Here is a 7,377-nt window from a genome sequence, read left to right as displayed (position 1 = left end):
TATTCCCCAAAGCAATATACAGATTTAATGCAATCCCCATCAAAATCCCAATGGCAGTTTTTAAAGAAACAGAACAAAAAATCATCAGATTTGTTTGGAACCACAAAAGACCCCACATAGCCAAAGCAATCTTAAGAAAAAAGAACAATGCTGGAGGTATCACACTTCCTGACTTTGGCTTGTACTACGGGCTACAATAATCAAAACAGCATGGCATTGTCAGAAAAACAGACACATAGACCAATGGAATAGAATAGAGAACCCAGAAATAAAACCACATAAATATGGACAGATAATTTTTGACAAAGAAGCTAAAAACATACAATGGAGCAAAGACAGCCTCTTCAATAAATGGTGCTGGGAGAATTGGATAGCCACGTGTAAAAGAATCAAACTGGACTGCTATCTGTCACCATGTACCAAAATTAATTCAAAATGGATCAAAGACTTAAGCTTAAGACCTGACACAATAAACTGCATAGAAGAAAACATAGGTACTAAAATTATGGACCTTGGGTTCAAAGAGCACTTTATGAATTTGACTCCACAGGCAATGGAAGTAAAAGCTAAAATAAACAAATGGGACTATATGAAACTTAAAAGCTTCTGCACAGCAAAAGAAACCATTGACAAAATAAAGAGGCAACCAACTGAATGGGAGAAGATTTTTGCAAACAGTGCCTCTGATAAGGGGCTAATATCCAAAATGTACAAGGAACTCATGCAAGTCAACAACAAAAAACAAACAACCCAATTGAAAACCGGGCAGAGGACGTGGAGAGGCATTTCTCCAAAGAGGACATACAAATGGCAAATAGACATTTGAAAAAGTGTTCAACATCACTAATCATCAGAGAAATGCAAATAAAAACCACAATGAGCCTCACCCCAGTCAGAATGGCTGTCATCAACAAGACAAATAGCAACAAGTGTTGGAGAGGCTGTGGAGAAAAAGGAACCCTCATACAGTGTTGGTGGGAATGCAGACAGGTGCAGCCGTTATGGAAGGCAGTGTGGAGGTTCCTCTAAAAATTACGAATAGAATTACCATATGACCTAGCAATCCCTCTCCTGGGTATCTACCCCAAAAAATCTGAAAACATTTATCCATAAAGACACGTGTGCTCCAATGTTCATTGCAGCTTTGTTTACGATGTCCAAGACTTGGAAGCAACCAAAATGTCCTTCAATAGATGAATGGATAAAGAAGTTGTGGTATACATACACAATGGAATACTATTCGGCGGTAAGAAAAGATGATATCGGAACATTTGTGACAACATGAATGGATCTTGAGAGTATAATGCTAAGCGAAATAAGTCAGACAGAAAAAGCAGAGAACCATATGATTTCACTGATATGTGGTATATAAACCAACAACAGTAAAAGATGAAGACAAACAAATGAGAAACAAAAACTCATAGACACAGACAATAGTTTAGTGGTTACCAGAGGGTAAGGGGGGTGGGGGGGTGGGAGATGCGGGTAAGGGGGATCAAATATATGGTGATGGAAAGAGAACTGACTCTGGCTGGTGAACATACAATGGGATTTATAGATGATGTAATACAGAATTGTACACCTGAAATCTATGTAATTTTACTAACAGTTGTCACCCCAATAAATTAAAAATATATTAAAAAATATTGGTTATAAGAATGCTTAAGAGCGTGGCCAGTGCTCAAGAGCACAGAGCGCATAACACCAAGGCCACCAGTTTGATTTCCACGTGGGCCAGTGAGAAACAACGGCTTGAGCTTGGAGCTGAGCCGCCTGTGGGTGGCCATTTGGCTCAATGGTTAGAGTGCAGTGCTCATAACTCGGAGGTCTCTGGTTCAATTCTCACATAGGCCAGTGAGCTGTGCCCTCCACAACTTGATTGAAAACAATGACTTGACCTGGAGCTGAGCTGTGCCCTCCACAACTAGTTTGAAAACAATGACTTGACCAGGAGCTAATGGGTCCTGGAAAAGCACACTATTCCCCAGTATTCCCCAATTTAAAAAAAAGTAAAAAGAATGCTTAAGAAACTTAGTGAGAACTACAACAAAGATAGTAAGCATAAAGAAAGACATAAAAATCATAAAAAAGAAACAATCAGAAATAAAAAATACAATAACTGAAATGAAGTATACACTAGAATGAATCAACAGCAGATTAGATGAAGAGGAGGATCAAATCAGTGATTTAGAAGACAAGGTAGCAGAAAACACCCAAGTAGAACAACAGAAAGAAAAAAAAGAATTTAAAAAACTGAAGACACTTTAACAGACCTTTGGGACAACATCAAGCATAACAACATTTGCATTGTAGGAGTACCAGAAGCAGAAGAGAGAGAGCAAGGGATCAAGAACCTATTTGAAGAAATAATGACTGGAAACTTCCCCAACCTAGTGGAGGAAAAAGGCATACAAGGCCAAGAAGCACAGAGAGTCCAAAACAAGATGAACCCCAAACAAGCCCACCCCAAGGTACATTATAATTAAAATGACAAAGGTTAAAGACAAAGAGAAATTTAAAAGCAGCAAGAGAAAGACAAATATTTACTTAGAAGTGAGCTTCCATGAAACTATCAGCTGATTTTTCAACAGAAACTTTTCAGGCCAGAAAGGAATGGCAGGAAATATTCAAAGTAATGAAAAACAGAGGCCTACTACCAAGGCTACTCTCCCGAGCTAGGCTATCATTTAAAATTGAAGGAGAGAGTGGGATCCAAGATGGTGCAGTACATAAATAATGTGCATGGTTCATCTCATGAACACATCAAAATTACAACTAAATTATAGATCAACCTGGAGAACCATCTGAAGTCTAGCAGAACAGAACTTTTATAACTAAGAATATAAAGAGGAAGCCATGTTGAAACTGGTTGGAGGGGTGGAGATGTGAAACGGGCTGGCCCCAACCTCCACATGGCGGATGAAAATTGGGAGGTATATATCGGCCACATAGGTCCCCCATGGAAAAGCAAGGGACCCTAGTCTCACACCAGGCTTCCTAGACAGGAGTACTGGTACTGGGAAGAGGAGCTCCCACAACATCTGGCTGTGAAAAACAGTGGGGATTCCGATTGTCTGTGTAGGATGGAAGGCTGTGGGAAACCCAAATGTCCTCTTACAGAGCCCACACAGACTCGTTCACAGGCACTCACTCCGGGCTCTGGTGGAGGGACAGTAACTCAAGGAGCTTCAGAGATATAAGGGAAAAGACTAAGTTCTGTGGTTTCAGGGTGAGGACTAAAGGGACAATGACATTTTCCTTGGGTGAGGTCCTTTTCCCATAAAGCTGGCAGGAGAGGGCCATTTTCCCCATGTTGAGCCCTCCCTCATGTCCATGGCCAAATCTGAATCTGAATTAGTCTGGTGGGCTCCATTTGCTCCACTCTGGTGACTCACTGAAACCCCACCACACCCAACTCAGTACCACACAAGGCTTTATAAGAGGCTAAACTGTGGGGGGGACCTGCAGCTGGCAGCAGGCCTCGGAGAGTCCTGGCTTTTTGCAGAGCTACCTCAGGCCCAATATTGGTGGCAGCCATTCTCAGTTCATACCATAGCCTCTCCCACGCACCTCCAGGTCCAGAACAGGCAGCAACCAACCATGTATTGCTTTCAAGCTCACACCATGTAGTCCCCAGAGAGTCACAGGCAGTGGCTGACCTGGGCCAGTACCTCGACCTCTCCCAGGAGGCCCCAAAACCAACATAGTTGGAGGCTGACTTCAGACCACAGCAGAGCATCACTCATAACACTGTCAGCTGATTCTTTAACAGAAACTTTGCAGGCAAGAAGGGAGTGGCAGGAAATATTCAAAATTATAAAAAGCAAGGATCTACAACCAAGACTACTGTAGTCAGCAAGGCTGTCATTTAAAATAAAAGGACAGATAAAGAGCTTCCCAGACAAGAAAAAGCTAAAGGAGTTCATCATCACCAAATCAGTATTACAAGGAATATTAAAAGGATTTCTTTAAGACAGGGAAAACAAAGATTAAAAATATGAATAATAGAATGGAAATTGCTGCATATCTATCAACAATTACTTTCAATGTAAATGGATTAAATGCTCCAATCAAAAACACAGGGTGGCTAAATGGGTAAAAAACAAAACCCTTACATATGTTGCCTACAAGAGGCTCACTTCAGATTAAAAGACACACAAAGACTAAAAAAAGTAAAGAGATGGAAAACGTTATTTCATGAAAATGGAATAAAAAGCTAGGGTAGCAATGCTTATATTAGACAAAATAATTTTAAAACAAAGACTATAACAAGAGACAAAGAAGGACTCAGTAATCCCACTTCTGAGTACTTATCTCTACTTCGAGAGGACATAAGCATCCATATGTTCATGGCATAGTTATTTACAATGGCCAATATGTGGAGGCAGCATGGATGTCTATCAATGGATGAATGGATAAAGAATATATATATATATATATATATATATATATATATATATATATTCTCTCTCTCTCTCTCTCTCTATATATATATATATATATATATATATATATATATATATATATTCTTTATATATATATATATATATATGACTATTGCTGGAAGGGAATGAGTTCTTGCCATCTGTGGCAGCATGGATGGACTTGGAGTGTATTTTCCTGAGTGAAGTATGTCAGACAGAGAAAGACAGATGCAATGTGATTTCACTTATATGTGGAATCTAAAGTACAAAATGAACAAAGAAACATACTCATAGATACAGAGAACATTTTGATGGTTACCAGGTGTGAGGAGGGATAAGGGGGTGGGTGAAAAACGGGAAGGGATTAAGATGTACAAATTGGTTGTTACAAAGTAGTCATGGGGATGCAGGGAACAGCATAAGAAATACAGTCAACAATATTGTAATAACGATGTATGGGGTCATATGGGTACTAGATTTGTTGGGGTGATAGTTGGGAAGGGGTTGGGGGAGGGTGAAAAAGGTGAAGGGATTAAGAAGTACAAATGGTAATTAAAAATAGTCATGTGGAAGTAACGTAAAGCATAAGAAATATACTCAATAATATACTAATAACAATGTATAGTGCTTGGTGAGTACTAGACTAGTCAGGGGTCACTTCTTAAAATATACAAATGTCTAACCACTATGATGCACACCTGAAATTAATATAACATAATATTGAATGCTAACTGTAATTGAAAAATATTAAAAAGAGGGTGGAAAGGGGAATCAAATGTTCAAATTTCCAAGTATGAAACAAATAAGTGATGGAGATGTAAGGCACAGCGTGAGGAATATAAATAATATTGTGATAGCGTAGCATGGTGTCATATGTTTGCTGGACTTATGGTGATCACTTCTTTAGGTATATAAACATAGAATAACGATGGTGTACACCTGAAATTGATATAGTGTTGTATATTAGCTATATTTTTAATACAAATCTTTTTTTTAAAAAAATGAAGGAGAGATAAAGAGCTTCCCAGACAATAAAAAGCTAAAGGAATTCATTATCCAATAAGCCAGTACTACAAGAAATGTTAAAAGAACTTCTTTAAGAAGAAAAAGGGGGAAAACAAACAGAAAAAGAATAAAAATTCGAATAGTAAAATGGCAATAGCTATTTACTTATCAATAATCCCTTAAATGTAAATGGATTAAAAGTGTCAATCAAAAGACAGGATAACTGAATGGATAAAAAAAAAAAAACAAGACCCATGCATATGCTGTCTACAAGAGACCCACCTTAGATCGAAAGACACATAGGATGAAAGTATAAGGATGGTAAAAGATATTTCACACAAATGAAAATGAGAAAAAAGCTGGTGTAGCAATATGTACATATATCAGACAAAATAGACTTTCAAATGAAGACTATAATAAAAGACAAAGAAAAACATTACGATGATAAAGGGATCAATCCAACAAGAGGACATTACCCTAGTAAACATCTATGCTCCCAACACAGAAGAACCAAAATATACAAAACAAATATTGACTGACATAAAGACAGAGATCAACAGCAACACAATCATACCCATAGTAGGGGACTTTAACATCCCACTGACACCAATCAACAGATCTTCCAGACAGAAAATCAACAAGGAAACAGTGGCCTTAAAAGACATACTAGACCAGATGGATTTAGTTGATATTTTTAGAGCATTTCATCCCAAAGCAGCAGAATATACATTCTTCTTTAGTGCACATGGAACATTTTCCAAGATAAACCACATGTTAGGCAACAAAACAAGTCTCAATAAATTTAAGAAAATTGAAATCATATCAAGAGTCTTCTCTGACCACAATGGTATGAAACTAGAAATCAACTACAAGAAAAAAACCCTGAAAAAAACATAAACACTTGGAGGCTAAATAACATGCTACTAAATAATGAATGCATCAGTAATAAGATCAAGGAAGAAATCAAAAGATACCTTGAGACAATGAAAATGAAAACACAATGACCCCAAATCTATTGGACCCAGTGAAAGGAATCCTAAGAGGGAAATTCATAGCAATGCAGTCCTGCCTCAAGAAACAAGAAATATCTCCAATAACCGGTTTAACTTTAATTCTAAGGGAACAGAAAAAGAAGAGCAAACAAAGACCAAAGTGAGTACAATGAAGGGAATAATAAATATTATAGCAGAAATAAACAAAATAGAGACTAATATATATATATATATATATATATATATATATATATATATATATATATGATCACTGAAAACAAGAGCTGTTTTTCAAAAAAGATAAATAAAATTGACAAAACTTTAACCAGACGAGAGAGAGAGAGAGAGAGAGAGAGAGAGAGAGAGAGAGAAAACAAATAAATAAAATCAGAAATGAAAGAGAAGTGACAACCCTCACCTTAGAAACACAAAAATATTTAAGAAAACACTACAAGCAACTATATGCCACCAAACTGGACAATCTGGAAGAAATGGATAAATTTCTAGAAGCATACAATCTCTCAAGGCTGAACCAGGAAGAAACAGAAAATTTGATTCGACCAATTCCTACTAATGAAATCAAATCAGTAATCAACAAGCTCCCAACAAACAAAACTCCTGGACCAGATGGCTTCACAGGTAAATTTTATGAAACATTCAAAGAAGAATTAACACCTATTAACCTCAAGCCATTCCAAAAAATTCAAGAGGGGGGCAGGCTTCCAAGCTCATTTTACAGAGCTACCATTACCCTGATTCCAAAACCAAAGACCTTACAAAAAGAGAAAACTATAGGTCAATATCCCTAATGAACATAGATGCAAAAATCCTCAACAAAATATTAGAAAACTGAATTTAGCAACACATTAAAAAGATCATACACCACAATCAAGTGGGATTCATTTCTGGTATACAAGGTTGGTTAAATATCCACAAATCAATTAGCCTGATACACC

The sequence above is a fragment of the Rhinolophus sinicus genome, chromosome 18 (assembly GCF_057876585.1).
Source record: "Rhinolophus sinicus isolate RSI-liver-muscle chromosome 18, RSI-T2T, whole genome shotgun sequence".
NCBI lineage: Eukaryota > Metazoa > Chordata > Mammalia > Chiroptera > Rhinolophidae > Rhinolophus > Rhinolophus sinicus.
Note: the sequence above shows the minus strand (reverse complement) of the source record.